At 42.2% G+C, this 20550-nt stretch overlaps 1 protein-coding gene across 3 annotated transcripts in view; it reads right to left on the bottom strand.

Annotated features, from left to right (window-relative positions):
• Nucleotides 1-20550, bottom strand: part of PLD1 (phospholipase D1) — a 272923-nt gene that overhangs the window by 212539 nt on the left and 39834 nt on the right. The window contains exon 2 of one of the 3 annotated variants that reach the window (XM_061415861.1): nucleotides 5956-6060. The exons of the other annotated variants lie outside the window; for them this stretch is intronic. The gene's annotated coding sequence lies outside the window, so the exon portion shown is untranslated. The remainder of the gene's footprint in view (nucleotides 1-5955; nucleotides 6061-20550) is intronic. 3 annotated transcript variants of the gene reach the window in all.

Here is a 20550-nt window from a genome sequence, read left to right as displayed (position 1 = left end):
TATTTATAGAGGGTATGAAAATATTCATGCAAAAGTATAATTACATTCAAAACCTGTGGATCTGGTTTGCAAGCATATATAATGATTTGCATTCCCAGAGAAATATTCTCATAAATAACATTGATCTCTCCTTTACCCAAAGGGCTGCAAGAAAAATTCCTGTGAGACCAGCATAATCTCTGAAATGTAAAAACCCTGGATACATCCCAACTCAGCGAGCTAACTGCTGGTGGGACTGTGTCTCCATCATTCTGTTAAGATGCTATATCCCCAGGATTCTTCCTTTCTTTCTTTCAAACAGTATTTCCTTTTGTCTAATATAAATTATTTCTGTTAAAATCGATGTTCTGATATCCTCAGCGGAGATGAAGAACAGTTAAACACTGGGTTTTGAATTACATGACAGTCTTTAATAAAACTCCAGCAAAAATAAAAGTATAATAGGATGTGACTTTTAAATAAGCCCAGGCCATGCTACTGGAACTAAGACTAATATTACAAAACTTACTGAAACTAAAACTAATAGCTAATATTTAAGCTCTCACAATACGCTAGGCATGGTTCTAAAGTGCTTCAAGAGATTAATTCATTTAAATCACCCCAATCTATTATTTTGCCAGTTTCACAGATGAGAAAGCTGAGGCCTCTAAAGAGTAAGTACCTTGCCAAGATCAAACAGCGAGTGGTGGAACTGGGATTAGAGCTCAGGTCATCTGGCTCTAAAGTCAGTGCTGCTAATCACGTAAGATGATAATGCTGTCCTCCTCCGTGCGTACCACTGTGAAACTGCCAGGCTCTGGTCAAATGAAAGGGAGCAGGAGACGGTTGGACAAGGACTTTGTGTGGGCAGTCCTTGTGATAGTGCTGGCTGGGAAAGGCATCCCAGCCAAGCAGCCACAGAACTGAGACCTGGAGGCCATAAGGCAGCTGAGGGATCCCCAAGCAGAGGGCACTCACTCAGCCTGCCAAGACAAAGGGGGAAGTGGGAAGCAGGCCACCAAAGGGACCACAGGCAGCCTGGTGAGGCTGGGAGACCAACAGAAGAAAACTCTGTGAGAGAGGTAGGAGTCCTCTGATGTCACATCATGGAGATAAAGAGGCATCACCAAGAGATTGTAAACCATAATGTGACCAGAGGAGTGTGTTGGAAAGAGAAGTAAGGAGGAACTAGACCCTGCAAGGTAAGTGGAAATTTAGAAGACATTCCAGGTAAAGGAAATGACACATCAGTGCTTTAAAATGTACAAGTCTACACTTCCACAGATATCATCAAGGAGACTGGGGCAGTAATCCGGGCAGCAGCAGTGCTCACTTACTTGCTCAAGCTGGGTTCGGGGCCTGAGCCCTGGGGAGGTTGTTAATGCCACCAACAGAACTGGGCACACAGAAGGAAGAGTAGGCTGGCAGAAGAAGGAGGGGTGGGATGGACAAGACAAGGAGGTGGTTTTTGGAGGCTATCAATAAAGGGTGGATATTATGTTCTTACTTTTTTGGTATACTGATAACTGTATATCAGTCTAATTGGTTTCTTTCGTAACCCTATGCAGTCTGGTATTTTCTCTTAAGAATCTTTGCTGCAAGAACTTTTGCCTTGCAACTAATTGGCTGCAGGACAGCTTTACTATAAAAGACAAAATAATGAAAATAAATTAAAATAGGGACATTAAAAAGGATATAATGAAACATGAAAAACTAATAACAAAAACTTAAAACTACTTCAAACATTGTGAAAGCAATGATACTTCCTTTCTCAAAGTCAATCATTAATGATTCAGGGTCTAATGTTGGACATACAGCTCCATGGTATTAAAAAAAAAAAAAAATCTGCTGTAAGACTCTTCAGATTTCCCTGTAAGTAGAATGAACAGACAAGAGATGCTGCTCTCTCTCTCTCTCTCTCTCTATATATATATATATAACATATACAAACATATATATAAAGCAGTGCATATCTGGACTACATTAAATATTACATGACAGTCCTCATTTCACCAAATCACCTAAGCCAGATTCTGTGCCAAATACCAAAATTCTGTCTACATCATGTTCTGTACTATCAAATAACAAAAAATGTCACCATTTTCATAAAACTTACCAAGAATCATGTAACCATTTATTCTGGGGATATTGGAGGAGTTTGAGTCTCCCTTTGCCTTCAACTTCTAATACTGAGTGATAAATCTGGTAAAGGTGACATTACAAGATGAGATGTATCTAAATGAGCTAAAGAATCAATATGTAATATTCTCAAACAGTGTCATGTATTACTAGCCTCCACTTTTATATTTGCCATCGGTTGGTAAACTTTTGGTTCTGACAAGAGAGAGATGGCTGTGCCCATGAAAGGATTAGCAAACTGTTATCATTTTCTGAGCGCCAAAGAATTGATGCTTTTGAACTGTGGTGTTGGAGAAGACTCTTGAGAGTCCCTTGGACTGCAAGGAGATCCAACCATCCATTCTGAAGGAGATGAGCCCTGGGATTTCTTTGGAAGGAATGATGCTAAAGCTGAAACTCCAGTACTTTGGCCACCTCAAGTGAAGAGTTGATTCATTGGAAAAGACCCTGATGCTGGGAGGGATTGGGGGCAAGAGGAGAAGGGGACAACAGAGGATGACATGGCTGGATGGCATCACTGACTCAATGGACGTGAGTCTGAGTGAACTCCGGGAGTTGGTGATGGACAGGAAGGCCTGGTGTGCTGCGATTCATGGGGTCTCAAAGAGTCGGACACGACTGCGCGACTGATCTGATCTGATTGTTTTCTAGCACAGTATTCAGCCTGGCTTTACACTCTCTTATTTCACACTTCAGTAAGTTTTCTTATCACTGTATTTTCTATCAAGTTGCTATAACACAGTTGAAACCAATTGTCAACCACTTTCTGTTTTATGGCAAAACTGCCTTACGGCCAATTAATTGTGCAGTAAAACTGCTTTATGGCAAAGATGTTTACTGCAGAAAGGCCTAGAACCTCTAATTTTATTCACTTAAAAGTATGCATTTAATTTAATGCATTAAACATTATTTTGTAAAGGGATTCATTAGCTTCACTAGAATGCCAAAGGGGTCCTTGCAAACTCTCAAAAAAGCAAAGAACATCTGATGCAAAGGATGGGGGGCGGGTAACACAAGAAGACACTTAAGGAATTCAGAAAAGGGGAGACAGAGTATGAGATGACCAGGATTCAAATCCAGGATATTGATTTGTGTTCTTTCCTCCACCAACTCTACACTCTAAAATAATAAAAACAGAATCCCTTCATTTGTGTCAACAAAGTACTTTCATAGGTTACAGCTCACTGCTGCTGCTGCTGCTAAGTCACTTGAGTCGTGTCCAACTCTGTGTGACCCCATTGACGGCAGCCCACCAGGCTCCCCCGTCCCTGGGAATCTCCAGGCAAGAACACTGGAGTGGGTTGCCATTTTCTTCTCCAATGCATGAAAGTAAAAAGTGAAAGTGAAGTTGCTCAGTCGTGTCCGACTCTTAGCGACCCCATGGACTGAAGCCTACCAGGCTCCTCCGCCCATGGGATTTTCCAGGCAAGAGTACTGGAGTGGGGTGCCATCGCCTTCTCCATACAGCTCACTAGCTCATCACAAAGACCCAGTAGGAAGTAGGAAAAGGCAGGTGATACCAACCTGCCTGAAACCTCAGAGAAGCCGCTGCCCAAGAAGACACCACTCCTTGGGCCAGTCCCAGGCATGGAAACTGGGATCTGCCCCCCCACCCTACAGAGCTGAAGCTGTAGTCCTGAGCGCAGAAGAGGCGATGGCAAGCCCTCATATCACATTAGCTAGAACCTGATCAGGAGAGGATGAAAGAGTGCACGAGTATATCCTGCTTCTCTTCAGGCTTTCATTTGCAGGCAGGCCTAACAATTTACTTGGATGCTTTGCTCTTAACTCTTATTTAATTTTGATTTGTGATGGGGGTGAATTACAGGACTTACAGTATTTCAACTGTTTGATTTTCCTCTGGCTGTAACCAGAACAGAAGCCTATACTTAAGCAATTAGTCTGAAAATAGATAGACAGGCTGAAACAACGTGCTCTCTGTTCTCTCCTGGCTGTGCCCACCAACGGCATTCATTATTTAATCTGGGACACGTGTTGTCAGGGCTGTGTTAACAACAATGTGTCTTATTGTCTTCATGTCCATTCCCTATTCTGCCACATCTGTCATGGCTCATATCTGTTTTGCATCTTTTTTTGTTTTATTTTGATTCTCTTATTTTTACAGGATCATTTTCTTAATTACTACAGATTGCTCTGAAATCTGTTCTAATGCTCCAAAAGGTTACATTTATTAACTTGCTGATAACAAAAAAACTTAATGGACACACATTCTTTTAGATGCAAATCTATATAAAATTATATTATTAAAGCAAATTTTATCTCATAGTTGGTTAGATAACCTATCCTTTTTAAAAAACAATCTGATCAGTTCACAGGTCACTCTGGCCTCTTCTCATATAAGGTGTTTCCTTTCACATGATAATGAGAAGGTGGCTATACATGACTGACCAAATATGCTTGTAGGGGAGGAAAATTTTTCCCTTCTAAGTTCTTTGGCTGGTCTAATAATTAAATTGATACAGACAGATTAACAAGAGAAAAATTAATTTTGTATATATGAGAGCTGATAAAAATGTGGGATGCAAAGAAGTAACCAAAGAAGGTAGCTTTTATACCTTTTAGACAAAAGAAACAATAAATTTGTGAAGAAATGACAAAATACAGGGGTTTGGGCTTGGCCCAGCAAATCAGTGTAGTAACAAAGTTTGTTTATACAACCCTCTTGGCCCTGAATTCCCTGTCTCTGGCAATGAGGATGCCTTCAAACCTCCTGGTACAGGGAAGATCCCTTCCACCTGGGAGATTTAGTTCCTGGTCTCAGGGAGACAAAGGAGGATCAGAGTATTCTTGTATCAGCTGTTTCTTAAATAACTTTAATTCAAAATAATCAATATGCCTAAGTAGCATATTTTAGGGTGACATATACTTCTCTTTCATGTTGTTCAGAAAAAACCCTGAGTATTTCTTTTTTTTTTGAACAAATATATGAATATTTTTATTTGTTCCTTAGTCTACCTCTTTATACTCTTCTAAAAGAGAAGGAAGTGCTTAACATGCTCTTTTCCCACTTTCATCCACTACTGAGGAGTGAAAAAAATGAGTATTTCTTAATATGCATATTAAAATGTAAATTATTATGTTTATTGGTTGGCCTTTAATTTCTAAGTTTCTCTAGTCTTTTAAAAAATTTTATTTTAAATTGGATGATAGTTACAATATTGTGTGGGTTTCTGCCATACATAAACATGAATCAGCCATAGATACACAAATGTTCCCTCCCCCTGGAACCTCCCTCCCACCTCCCACCCTTTCCCAATGATGCAGGGAACCCAAATCCAATGCTAAGTTTTTGTATGTAGTTTTTCTACTCTTTTAAATAAGAAATCATAGTGAAAACTGTCCCTTGCCTTTGAGTCCTAGCCACTTGAGTGAGAATTCTTGTGGATAAAAAAAAAAAAAGAGAGAGAGTTTAAAGTTATCTTACAGGCTCTGGTTACAGAAGGGCAGTGTCCTCCTGTGGCTCCTCTCCTTGGATACATGGACACATGGACTTCGCAAGCCAACCCACTGTCTGGGCATCAGAGAGTAACCACCTAGGGCACTTGTACTGTGGGGGAGAAGGGAGTGAACCTGGCGAAGGCAAGCCTGTGATGCGTTACCTTCTTTCCTAACCATGCAGAAGTGCTTCCTTCCTTGCTTGTCCAACCCAAGTAAGGACGGGCAGTTCCTGTCGCCTGAATCATTTGCTTTCATTCCTACCTTGTTTTCTTTGTGCTGCTCTCAAACTGCTTCCCCACAAGACCTCTCCCTCCTGCCAAACCGATTTATTACATTCTTTACCTCCCCTAGTCCTTAGGGTTTATGTCACTGCCCCACCTTTGATGCCCATGCACCTCATGGCCAATAAAGGATTAAAATCCTCCCCAGCATTTCAAGAGGCAGCCCAAATCCACATGCTCCACGAAGCCTCCTCAGACGACTCTAGTTAAAAAAAAAAAAAAAAAAGCTTTTATTTCTTAGACCTAGAACATCATCAGCAAATGTATTAGACAACTAATTAAGCATGATAACATCTGTTCTGTTGTCTTGATTGGTTATTTAAATATTCGATGGCATTTAGGGCTTTCCTCATAGCTCAGTTGGTAAAGAATCTGCCTGGGTCGGGAAGATCCACTGAGAAGTGATAGGCTACCCACTCCAGTATTCTTGGGCTTCCCTGGTGGCTCAGCTGGTAAAGAATCTGCCTGTAATGTGGGAGACCTGAGTTCTATCCTTGGGTTGGGAAGATCCCCTGGAGAAGGGAAAAGCTACCCACTCCAATATTCTGGCCTGGAGAATTCCATGGACTGTGAAGTCCACGGGGTCACAAAGAATTGGACATGACTGAGCGACTTTCACTTGGCATTTGACTTTTCATGTACTTATATCTATTCCCTCCAACTAAGTTACCAATAACTGGATTGTAAGTTATATTTCTGAAATCAACCACTGTAAAAAGTATACAGCAGGCAAAGTCCACCTTACTTAGCATAAGTATCTGTTGATTAATCATAAGAGATTTCAATCATGTATATATTTTGCTTATTTTTGGCTGCACTGGGTCTTTGTTGCTTTGCGAGGGCTGTCTCCAGGTGCGGTATGTAGGCTTCCCATTGCAGCAGCTTCTCTAGTTGCAGAGCACAGGCTCCAGGGGCTCAGTTTTCAGTAGTTTCAGCTCATGGGCTCAGTAGTTTCGGCTCGCAGGCTCAGTAGTTGTGGGACATGTCACTCCACAGCATGTGGAATCTTCCTGGACCAGGGGTCAACCCGTGTCCCCTGCATTGGCAAGTGGATTACTATCCACTGCACCACCAGGAAAGTCCTAGATCATTTACATTATTGAATAGCAATCATAATCTCATCAGCCAACACTATTGCCACAATGTCTTATTACACTCAATATCTTATTTGGCATTCACATTTGCTGTATGAGGTAAATACCATTATTTTCCCCATTTCTCAGATGAAGAAAATGAGGCCAGCAAGGTTAACTTGCCCACAGTCATTCTTTCAACATAAATTTATAGAGCACTTACTATGTGACAAGCATTGTTAACAGTATTAACCCTTCAAAGCAGAAAGTCCTTGACCTCAGGGAGTTTTTATGTATTCTACTAGGAAATAGACAATTAACAAATAAAACACATATCAAAGCAGATAATGCTAAGTGCTAAGAAGAAAACCAAAGCAGAGTAAACAAGTGGAGAGCATGGGGTGAGGGGACACTCTCCTTACATATGGTGGCCAAAAAAGGCCTCTCTGGGGAGATGACACTTAAGCAGAGACCAGAATGAAATAAAGTAACAAGATTTATAATTATCTAGGGAAAAGGTTACAGGCAGGAGAAACAGAAATCACAAAGGCCCTGAGGCCAAAAGCTTAGAATGTGCAAGAACAACAAAAAAGCCAATGAAGTCAAGAGTATTGTGAAAGAAAGAGCAACAGAATGAAGTCAGAGCGTGAACAGAGAAGTCTGATCATCTAAGGCTTTTTAAACCATTGCAGAAGTTTTCTTCCCCCTAAATATAAGAGAAAGGTTCTAGAAGGTTTTAATCATGGGAGTGAAATGCTCCTCTGATTAAACATTTTTAAAGGTGACTCAAGTTATGCAACGGAGAAGGCAATGGCACCCCACTCCAGTACTCTTGCCTGGAAAATCGCATGGACAGAGGAGCCTGGTAGGCTGCAGTCCATGGGGTCGCTAAGAGTCGGACACGACTGAAGCGACTTAGCAGCAGCAGCAGCAGCAAGTTATATAAAGAATAGAGTGAGACAAAGCAGATTACTTAGAAGAATACTGGAGTAAACCAGGTGGAGATGATGGTGGCTTGGAATAGAGTGATGGCTAAGAAGTAAATAGAGCTCTATGATAGAGCCAAGAGGGTTTTCTAATGTAGGGTTGTTACCGAGTCCAAGCTCACTCTGCTCCCCACACTACAGGCCAATAAATCTGAGAGGAGGTGTTGGGACAAGGAATGGACTTTATTCAGGAGGTGGCTGACTGAGAAGGTGACAGGCTACTGCCTCAAAATAGCCATCTCACTGGGGCCTGGATGCCAGGTTCTTTAATGGATCAGAGATGGGGGAGGTGAGGAAACAAAGTAAAAAGACTATTCAATCCTTGCAAATGTCTCCTAGAATAGCAAGCTTCAGGCAGGGAGATATATTAGTTTCATTTCCTTACAGTCATTTCTTGGGTGGTGTAAAATGGAACATCTCCTATCTGCAATTCTGGCCTACTCAAATGTGAATTTCTAGGCCACCCTGGTAAGCAGGAGTCAAGGGGTGCCAGATGCTGAGCCATTTGCCAGACAAAGAATTTAAGAACGTCATAGTCCTTCACAGGTGGGCAGGGGCAGGGTATCTTCCTGAGGCAGGCCATTAGGTATACCTATAATCAGATCAGATCAGATCAGTCACTCAGTTGTGTCCGACTCTCTGCGACCCCATGAATCGCAACACACCGGGCCTCCCTGTCCATCACCAACTCCCGGAGTTCACTCAGACTCACGTCCATCGAGTCAGTGATGCCATCCAGCCATCTCATCCTCTGTCGTCCCCTTCTCCTCTTGCCCCCAATCCCTCCCAGCATCAGAGTCTTTTCCAATGAGTCAACTCTTCGCATGAGGTGGCCAAAGTTTCAGCTTTAGCATCATTCCTTCCAAAGAAATCCCAGGGCTGATCTCCTTCAGAATGGACTGGTTGGATCTCCTTGCAGTCCAAGGGACTCTCTTCTCCAACACCACAGTTCAAAAGCATCAATTCTTCAGTGCTCAGCCTTCATCACAGTCCAACTCTCACATCCATACATGACCACAGGAAAAACCATAGCCTTGACTAGACGAACCTTTGTTGGCAAAGTAATGTCTCTGCCTTTGAATATGCTATCTAGGTTGGTCATAACTTTCCTTCCAAGGAGTAAGCGTCTTTTAATTTCATGGCTGCAGTCACCATCTGTAGTGATTTTGGAGCCCAGAAAAATAAAGTCTGACACTGTTTCCACTGTTTCCCCATCTATTTCCCAATGTGAAATGTGCTGTGTTCAGGCATGTCTGACTCTGCAACCCCATGGACTGTAGCCCCATGAATACTAGTGCCACCTGGGAAGCCCAGGTGGGAAGCCTTGAGATACCCAAGTGGTCCAGTGGTAAAGAATCCACCTGCCAATGCAGGAGACATAAAAGACGCAGGTTTGAACCCTGGGTCAGGAAGATACCCTGGATGGTATGGCAACCCACTCCAGTATTCTTGCCTGCAGAATCCCATGAGCAGAGGAGCCTGGTGGGCTACAGTACACAGGGTTGCAAAGAGTCAGACATGACTGAAGCCACTTAGCACAGGCACACGCATAATAACAAAAGCAGCAAGATAAGGGTTAAAGTCACAGAGCAGATCCAGTGCGAATTCAAAATTAACCTTTCCTGGTTACAGGTGATGCACAGTGTAGGAGAAAGAGAGGTGCCAAGGAAGACTGTAAGGCTGATATATGAGCAACAAGGATAAAGTCAGTTACTGACTTGGGGAACATGGTGGATGGTAGGGAGTCAGAAGGTGCAAGACATTTCAAAGGCAAATCATGAGTTCCATTTGGAATGGTTAAGTTTGAGATACCTTTTAGATATTCAAATGAAGATGGGTAGGAAGTTGAATATATAAGTCTGGGGTTTGTATATTTAAGTCCTGGATAAAGGATTGAGATATGAAATTGGGAGTCTTATGGCTTTAGACATTGTGATAGTTTTATATAACATATTCACACCATGAGATTGACTGATAATGGATAAAGGACAGAACTCTGAAGACTGAGGCTCAGGGACCTCTAACATCTAAATGTCAGGAAGAAAAAGATCCAGCAAAGGAGACCAAAAAATAGCTGCCAATGAGATGGGAGGAAGACCAGGAGAACATGGGGAAACAAAGCCAGGTGAACAAAATGCTTCAAGGATAGAGTGATCAATTATGTCAAAGGCAGTTGAAAGACGAAGGATGGGGAAGACTGAACTGACCATCGGATACAGCAGCACGGAGGCCACTGGTGACCTAGACAAGAGTGGCTTCAGGGGAATTTGGGCACAAAACTTAGAAGGAGTAGGTTCAAATGAAACTGTGACTACAAGACATTGCTGAGAGAAATTAAAGATCTAATAAATGGACATACCATGTTCATGGATTAAAAGACTAAATATTAAGATCCAAGTTCTCCACAAACTGATCTATAAGTTCAATAAACACAATCATGTTCATTTCACTGGGCTTTTTGTAGAAATTGACAAGCTAATTCTAAAATGTGTACAGAAATGCAAATGACCTTGAATAGCCAAATCGATTATAAAAAATGAGACCAAAGTTGGAGGACTTACACTACCTGACTTTAAGACTTTGACTAGTAAATCTACAGTAATCAGTCTGACACTGGCATGGGATCAATAAGAAAAATCAGTGAGACAGAACAGAGAACTTAGAAACAGACTCACACTTATATGATCATTTGAATTTTCACAAGTTGACAGAAAAATCCAACAGCAAAAGACAAGGCTTTATAACAAATGATGTTAAGACAACTACATATCTATATGGCAAAATAAACAAATCTTGACCCCAACCTCACACCACATATAAAAATTAATTTAAAATGTATCATAGACCTAAATATAAAAGCTAAAACTATAAAACTTTTAGATATTAAAGCAATTAACTTAAAAAAATAGACAATCAAAATTAAAATTTTCTGCTCATGAAAAGACACCATTAAGAAAATGAATATGTGCAAGATTGGGGCAGGGAACTTCCCTGGCAGTCTAGTGGCTAAGATTCTGTGCCTTCATTGCATGCAGCACAAGTTTGATCCCAGGCCCAGGGACTAAGATCCCATGTGCCACACAGTACAGCCAAAGAGAGAAAAAAAAGAAAGAAAATGAATAGGTAAATCAAAGTCTGGGAGAAAACATATGTAAATCATATATCTGACAAAGAATCATATCTAGGATATGTCATGAACGCTTATAATTCAATAAAAAGAGAACAAAAGATTTGATAACTTCGCAGAAGAAGATAAACTAATGATCAATAAGGACATGAAAAGTACTGAATGTTAATATTCATCAGACACATTTATATAATAAAAAGTACAATGAGATGTCACTACATACTCACCAGAATGGATATACACGAAAAAAACTGACAAAACCAAATACTGACCAGGAAACAGAACAATCAACAGAATACTGTTGGTCAGAGTGTAAAACAATACTACCATTTTTTCTTATAAAACTAAATACACCTACCCTATGACCCAATAATTTCACTCCTAAGTATTTAGCCAAAAAGAAACCCTACATCCACAAAAAAGAACTTTGTGTTTGTTTGCGGCAAGTTTATTCATAACAGCCCCAAGCTAAAAACAGCCTGTGTGTGCTGTGTGCTATGTCGCTTCAGTCGTGTCTGACTCTGCAGCCCTATGAACTGTAGCCCATCAGGTTCCTCTGTCCATGGGATTCTCCAGGCAAGAACACTGGAGTGGGTTGCCATGTCACCACTGAGATCTTCCTGACCCAGGGATCAAATCCACATCTCAAGTCTCCTTCATTGGCAGGTGGGCTCTACCATTAGCACCAGCTAGGAAGCCCCAAAACAGCCTAGGGATCCATTAATAGGAAAATGAATAAACAAACTGTTGTAGAAACAATAGAATAATACTGAGCAATAGAAAGGTATGAATAACACATATTTTACAGCTAAATCTCAAATATGTCATGCTGAGTGAAAGAACATACACAAAAGAGTACATGTGCAATTCAAGCTATTGTATGCGATGTTGTTGTTCTTCAGTGGCTCAGTCGTGTCTGACCCACTTGGATTGCAGCACACCAAGCTTCCCTGTCCTTCACCATTTCCTGGAACTTGCACGAACTCATGTCCATTGAGTCAGTGATGCCATCCAACCACCTCATCTTCTGTCATCCCCTTCTCCTCCTGTCTTCTATCTTTCCCAGCATCAGGGTCTTTTCCAATGAGTTGGCTCTTTGTACCAAGTGACCCAAGTATCGGAGCTTCAGCTGCAGCATCATCCTTCCAATGAAATAGTCAGCACTGATTTCCTTTAGGATTGACTGGCTTGATCTCCTTGCAGTCCAAGGGACTCTCAAGAGTCTTCTGCCAGCACCACATTTCAAAAGCACCAATTCTTCGGCACTCAGCCTTCTTTATAGACCAACTCTCACATCCAGACATATATACGATGGGGGAAAATCAAAACAGAGGTTGGCTCTGGCAGAAGATGGGAGGATGGGCTGGGGATTGATTGAGAAGGAGCATGAGGGAACTTTCTGTGGTGATAGTCATGCTCTATATCTTAATAAAGATTTGGATTGCAAAGGTGGTGTACTCATATGTCAGAACCCTGGGTGAGTCACTTAATCTCCAAAGAGAGAACTATGAATAAATACTGAACTCTAACTAATAATATGCACACTGAAGTGTTTAATAGAGCATGTACTGATGCCTGCAACTTGTTTAAAGTGCATCCTAAACCTAAGTTTGATTGATGAAATAGTCACGGAATGAAAAGATGACAAGATATGTATTAAAGCAAATAAAGCAAAACATCAATTGTAGTCTAGGTGGTGGTTATATGGGAGTTCACTTAAAATTCTTTCAGCTTTTTTATATGTTTGAAAATATTCATAATAACAGATGGAGTGGGGGTGGAAAGTCTGAGGTAAGTTATTGGAGGCAGAGAAAACAGACAACTTATTCAAAGGGTTTTGCTTTAAAGAGGAACAGAGAGGTGGGGCAAAGCTTCCTGGAGACAAAGGATTAAGGAGGGTATTTTTAAAGAAGGGAGATATTAAAAAATGTTTGAATAAGAATGATCCAGTAAAGAGGATCTTTGATGAAGTTAGTGGGAGGATACTGTAGAAGAAAGTGCCAAACAGGCAAGAGCAAAGGATCTGGTGGGTGGGGAATGAGATAGACTTCAGCCAGGAACACACACAACACCTCTGTAGCAAAGAGTGGGGGTTTGGAGAATAGAATTATAAGACAATGGCAACTCACTCCAGTACTCTTGCCTGGAAAATCCCATGGACAGAGGAGTCTGGTAGGCCGCAGTCCATGGAGCCGCTAAGAGTCAGGCACAACTGAAGTGACTTAGCAGCAGCAGCAGCAGTAGGATTTGGCGGGAAGTAAGAGGCTTTTCTTCTGACTACTTCTAGTTTTCTATTGAAATCAGCAGGAAGATCACTGGCTGAGAGACAGGAGGGGATGCAGGAGGTTTGAGCAGAGAGACAAAGGTGTGGAATAATCACCTAGTAAAGTGAGAGAATGAATGTACTAGGGAACATGGTAGAATTGCCAGAGAGTGCTGTGTCCGTGCAGGAGGTAAGTTAATTAATTCAGTATCATCAGAGCTGTGTGTGTGTGTGTCTAGGTGGGGTACAAGGTTATGCCTGGACAACCCTGATTTTAACCAGGGTTGGGTTTTTCAGGAGAGTGAGAAAGAGGAAGGAGAAAGGCGACACAACAGTAAACCATGGGATGTGACATGAGTAGAGGGGGAATATACAGGTCATTGATGGAGAGCAAGAGTGGCAGAGTCAGAGGATCATGAGTGAAATTGTTCATCTGGGATATCAGAAGTGGGCAGAGAAGTTGGTAGATGGTGGAGCTTGGGTTTAAACTCAGATGTCTGATTCCTAAGTCCACGCTCCTAACTGTAACTCCCCACCCCTCCTTGCCTAGCATTTTCAGCACTCTTGTCCTCTATAAATCTCTGCCTTTGGACAATCTGTGTACCAATTTGATCTTTCCAAGACTCAATGGCACTATGTGCCCTCATGTCCTCAAAAGTAATTTTTAAAGAAAATGTTTTTATTTTCATGAAATTGGGAAATACAAGACAAAGAGTTGGTGTGATTTTTCATCCCTGGTGGCTCAGACAGTAAAGAATCTGCCTGCAATGCAGAAGACAAGGGCTTGATCCCTGGGTCAGGAAGATCCCCTGAAGAAGGGAATGGCTACCCACTCCAGTATTCTTGCCTGGACAGAGGACAGTATTCCATGGACAGAGGAGCTTGGTGGGCTACAGTCCATGGGATAGCAAAGAGTCAGACATGACTGAGAGACTAACGCACTTCATTTCAACAAACTGGCTACAAGAGAAAAAAATTATTCTCTTGTCTCTCAGCACATCCCTTTATGCCTTATTATTTCCCACTACTAAAACAACCATTTTGCTACTTGGAACAAAACACATACCACTGTTAGGAGAAGCACAATGATTGAAACCACCCACCCTGGCCAGGTACCACAGTAACCACACGCATGAGTTATTTTATGACAGGAGGTCCTGGTAAGGAAAATGAAACTAATAAGCCACCAACAACCAGAAGAGTTGAGGAAAGGTCAAAAGGAAATGCCATCTGTCCTTCCACCTCCCAGAATCCTTCTCCTTGACATCCATCTTGGATGAGCAATGCATGTGCCACCAGGAAGGACCCTGAAACTAATCCCATCACATAAAACCTGAGACTGGAAGCCATGGGGCAGAGCAGTTCTCCTGGGTTCCCCTACCCTATTGCTCTTCCCATGGGCATCCCTTCCCAATAAAGTCACTTGCTTTGTCAGCTTGTGTGTCTCCTTGGACAATTCATTTCCCAGTGTTAGACAAGAGCCCACTCTTGGAACCTGGAACAGTTCCCCCTTCCAACAAATAGCAACTCTGGTGGGGACTTTCTTTGCTACAGCTGACATCCTGACCACTTGGGGTACTCAGGGACCACTCACCTGCCAGTGGACAAGACCCAGTGGCCGCAACTGAGGCTCTTTTGTCCCTGGTCTCCTCCTGACATGGACAAATGGCCAGAGTGCCCCGATAGGGTAAGGATCAAGAGACTTTATTGACCCCTGTCCCCTTCCCTGTCTTTTCTCTTCTTAACCCTTCCTACCCTACCCTTTTTTCTAGCCCCCTAGTCCTGGATGCAGGAGTCTGGTCAAAGGGCCTCAGCCTAGGCTGAGGGTCAAAGCCTGATGGACTCCAGTGGGCAGAGAACTCGAATTCCAGTTCTGTTCTGGTATGGTTTCTGGTTTGGATTCTGGTTCTGTCTGGTCTGCTCTGGTTTCTGGTAGGGCTGAGTACCAGTCCTCCCTTCCCTGGGAGCCCAGGGGAAAGCCCTGTAACTCCCGGGTGTCTGCAGGTGGTAGGAGACGTCTATAAGCCTACCTCTTTGGCCTCCTTCCTCTGCCACCTTTCCCCTCTTGTTTCATCCTGGCCTTCTTTACCATTTTTTCTTGTCCCTTGGTCCTGGATGCAGAAGCCTGGTAGAAGGGACTCGGCCTGAGCTGAGGGTCGGATTCTGATTGCCTCCAGTTGGCAGAGAACTCAAATTCTGGTTCTGGTCTGATTTCCAGTAGGGTTGAGTTCCAGTCCTCCCTTCCCTGGAAGCCCAGGGTAAAGTCCTGTAATATCTGGATGTCTGCAGGTGGCAGGAGACATCTGTAAGGCCACCCCTTTAGCCCCTCCTCCCCCGCCTCCTTCCCCCTCTTCTTTCAACCTAGCCTCCTTTCCTCCCTTTGAAATCTTTGAAGACCTGAGATATTTCCATTTACTCTGTTAGTACTTGGATCTGAAGTTCTGTCTCTGGAGGAGGTTTTCTGAGAGATTGCAATCTTGTGTTTAAGGGAGTGTTTGATTAGGATGCCTGGGCTTGTGTACAGTGTTCTGTGTTATGATTTGTGATGGCCATTTTGCTTTGTGTGTCCACCATTTTGTCTAGATTTGCTGCCATGTTATTTAGACCTCAGAGAAAGTTGGTTTAGGTAAAAGTGTTAAAAATTAGTTCCAAAGCTAGTTCTTTTTGCACAGTTGAATTTTCAGAATTTTGACCCTGAGATGGAACAAGTTCTAGTAGTTTGATTTTCTCTCCCTGTGCCTTGAGACCAGGCTCTCAGGAACACTTATCTAGATCATCTCTAATTCCTGAGACTGAAGGAAAAAAGGAAGAAGGGTTTAAAATTTTTATTTATTCAAATGCTATTTATAAATTAGTGAATTTTCTATTGTGATATCTGATTCATGACTAAGTTTAGAAAATGAAACTAGATCTCTCATGTCTGTCTGTATATATATATGTCTCAGAATATATCTATGGATAATATTACTGTGGTTAATTTGTAAATGAGCTCTATTTAATTGGCTTAAAGAAAAGTAAGCACTTACAAATCAAACAATTCTAAATACAAGAAAAAATTAACTTAAATGAATTTCAGGTTCATATGAACTGGGAAAAATTCTGTATTAAAGTAATACCTGGTATTCTGTTACAAATTTATCAATAAGAAAAGTAAGTCAATGTGGGGAAAAAAAAACTTTTAAGGGAAATGTTTTCAGTACAAGGTGTGAGAAATGAAAAAGTACTGAAAAGAATGAGTTATGGATGACCAGGATTTTCTAAGATTGGGTTGCATTTAGTTGGGTAAATGGATTTTGTTAGGAATGCCATAGCCATAGAACCAACTAGGTCCAAGATGGCAGAGTCAATTTCACTAGACCTTGAGCCTCAATATACGCTCACTGTGATGTATGAGCAAGCTAAGTGATACACCCACCAGTGCTGGCTATATTGGATGGTAAATATTACTAATATAGATATTCTAGAGATTATATGGAGTTGCTAAAAATCTGATATATCCTAGTAAAATGTTATCAGTCATGATTCTTTGAAGCGCTGTCTCCAATCTGTATACAGGGACCCTTGTAGGGCCCCTGCACTGGACTGGGCTATAGAGAGGGTGACTGACCTCAAAATTAGCTTAAAATGACTCTGAGAGGAGGAACTACACTCACACCAAGACAAGAAAAAGAAGATATCAGAGATAGACAGCTAGCCCAAGATTCTTGATGTGACTTGTATGATCATTTATAATGTTTTCTTAACTTCTTGACCTTTGCATGTGAATCAAATGCTTTTCTGTCATAGAAATGATCCTATGCTAGTTTTAGAAATCAGTCCAATCATTGGGTTTACGGCTGTGTCTAGTACTTCTGGGTCACCTTGGTGAATTTCTGACTCCAAGGCTCTAATTGGTTTTCCCTGAAGAAATTTACTTTAAAGGAAAAATTATAGTCATGTTCAGGTCACAATTGTTATTACTGGGTGGAATCCCCTCATCTGGTCAACTAATAATGCCTGCTCTGACCCTGGCCATAAATACGAGTTTTCTCCTATTACTCAATAGTAATAGAGTAACAGAAGCTCAAAATAAGCTCAATCAGAGAAATAAGCAAAGTTTCAGCCAAGGAATAATATCTCCCACAATTATGGGATGGATTTATGTAGACACCACCATGCTACAGTAATTTAAGTTTCAAATCTCCTCTACATTGGCAACAATTAAATCATACTTAAACTAATCAGTCTAGTAATACCACAAAACTGGGCTGTGTGCCTTATGGACAATGCCAATATATAATTTCCCTGAAAGATAAAGATTGATATAAAATAGACTAAGTCAGATGACCTGGAATATACTGGGCTGCATCTAATGAAAGTGAAAGTGAAGTCGCTCAGTCACTTTGCAACCCTATGGACTATAGCCTGCACCAGGCTTCTCCATCCATGGGATTTTCCAGGCAAGAGTACTGGAGTGGGTTGCCATTTCCTTCTCCGGGGGATCTTCCTGACCCAGGGATCAAACCCAGGTTTCAGGGATCGAACCCAGGTTTTCCACCTTGCAGGCAGACACTTTACCCTCTGAGCCATTAAAGCTTCTAGCTTAAGTCTTACTTATGACTTTACTAAATACTGCTAGCTGTGTAATTTGTATTTCACCTGTTTTACAAAATTGCTGTTTCCTACATTTCCAAATGTGTAACTGAGCCTCTGATAAAATAATATATAGATAAATATGAGATCAATGATTGTAATAATGTAACTCTAGATGTGGGAAGGGAGGCCTGGCATGCTGTAGTCCATGGGTCACAAAGAGTCGGACACCACTAGGTGACTGAACAACAACAATAAGATATGGGAAGAAGCAACAGGAGGGAATATTTTCCTGGACCAAGAGGCTAATAAGACAGAGAATTTGATTCTGGTTTATGGCCTAGTCCATTAACAGTACATTGAGTGGCCTATGGTGAAGTCTGCCAGAAGTGGGAATGAGCCTTCTCAGTACAGTGGGACAACATGGTCATGAAATGCACCTCCCCCCAACACACAAATCATGGTTAAATTTATAACCATGAAAGGGCTCTGCCAACTGGAAACTGATGTTTGCCATCTACCTCTACAAGGATTAAATCATGGCCACTGCAGCTGCTGACTTTCAACATCCCTGAAAGGAGTTCAGGATGGAGATCAGGAATGAGGTACTCTGTGTTCTGGGAAAAATTTGCAGAACAGGTCTTCAGAGAGTTAGATGATTTTCAGGAGAAGATTTTATGAGTACCAATTCTTGCATCTTCTCATACCTAGAGAAACACTAACATTATTAATGGTGATATCTGTTTTGGCTATTAAGGAAAATATTACAATTGAAAGTCAAAATAGAGTAGCTACGGTTCAGACATCCAAGGAAATAACAAGATGACACTATGGGTGTGATTTCAGACTAGTCTTTGTATTGCTAAGAACTTGAGTTTCCTGAGTCAAGTCAGACTTGGATGCCACTGAACATTATCAAAACAATGTCTGTTGGCAACTAGTCACTGCAACCTTACTTTTTATAAAACTAGGCAACTGGCTACCTGGCTAAAAGTCACTAAAACTGAGCAGGACTCTGTGAGGCTTTGGGGTCTTTCTGTGTCCCACGTTTCTTGTTTGTAGGATATAGGCTTCATTCAGCCTCCTTGATCTTCCATGAGTTCCAAAGGGCGGCTTCAAACAGCTGCTGATCAGAGAAGGGAGGGGATACAGAAACAGGGGAGGAGCAACCAAGTGGTGGTATAGCCTTGGGGCAGGATCCTCTTCTGCAGAACTGGGGCCCCACCCAGGTAGAGGATGATTACTTTGGGCTGACTGCAAGATTCCTGGAGTACCACCCTGGTTGCCTCACCACCAACCAATCAGAAGAAAGTCATACATCCTGCAGCCCTCACCCCAAATTTTGCCTTCCTTTTCTGGGCCCAGTGATGACCATCGTGTTTGGCCTCCTGTTTGACCCCTGTCTGCTTCATCTCTGACAGGGTCCAGCAGTTTCAGGCTAAATTGAGGTTACTACAAGGGTGGAAGCCAGTTAAAGGTACGGAAGACCGTGACTTAGATCAAAGACTTCTGCTCTGCTAGGCAGGACTACACCCACACCCAGCAGGAAGTAGTTACAGAAGGAAGAGTCCTCTGCCCCAATTCACAGGAAGTATCTTGAGTATGAAGTCTTTCGGGGGGGGGGGGGAGTTGTTAGGGGAAGCACACTGACAGAAACCATCCACCCTGGCCAGGCACCATCGTGACCACCTGCATGAGTTGTTTTACAACAGGAGGTCCTGGTAAGGAATACAGAACTAATAAGCCGCCACCCACTCGAAGAGTTCAGGAAAGGTCAAAGGGAGATGCCACATGTCCTTCCATCTCCCAGAATCCTTCTCCTTGTCCTCCATCTTGGCAGAGCAATGCCATGTGCCACCAGGAAGGACCCTGAGTCAGAATAATTAAACAAAGAAAACCCAGAAACTAATCCTATCTCCATAAAACCTGAGGCTGTGGGCCATGCAGCAGAACAGTTCTCCTGGGTTCCCTTACCCTATTATTGTCTGCCCAGGTGCCCCTTCCTAATAAAGCCTGTTGCTTTGTCAGCTCGTGTGTCTCCTTGGACAATTCATTTCTCAGTGTCAGACAAGAGCCCACTCTCGGGCCCTGGAAGGGTTCCCTCTTCCTGCAACACCACAGGGCTTCCCTGGTGGCTCAGTGGTAAAGAATCTGCCTGCTAATGCAGGAGACATGGGTTAGATCTCTGATCCAGGAAGACCCCACATGCAGCTGAACAAGTAAGCCTGGGTACCGCAATTATTGAGCCTGTGTTCTAGAGCCCAGGAGCTGCAACTACTGAAGGCCATGCACCCTAGAACCTGTGCTCCACAAGAGAAGCCACCACAATGACAGGCCTGTAAACCTCAACTACAGAGTAGCCCCCACTCACCACAACTAGGAAAAAGCCCATGCAGCAGTGAAGACCCAGCACTGTCAAAAATACAGGTAAATAAATAAATAAGACTTTTTTTTAAAAAAAGCACATACCACATTTGCAGGATCTGAAGAAAATTAGACTCATAGTATTAATAATTATTTCAAGATAATTTCTTTTTAAAACATTTAAGCATTGTTACCTATCAAAAATAGAAAGAAAGAAAACCATTTTAAGGTACCACACTCTCACTGGCATTTAAGTACTACAGGAAAAAGTCCAGCTTCCCCAGCCTGGGCTCCCAATCCCTTCCTT

Source organism: Bos javanicus, chromosome 1 (genome assembly GCF_032452875.1).
Source record: "Bos javanicus breed banteng chromosome 1, ARS-OSU_banteng_1.0, whole genome shotgun sequence".
NCBI lineage: Eukaryota > Metazoa > Chordata > Mammalia > Artiodactyla > Bovidae > Bos > Bos javanicus.
Note: the sequence above shows the minus strand (reverse complement) of the source record. Positions and strands in the feature narration are given on the sequence as shown.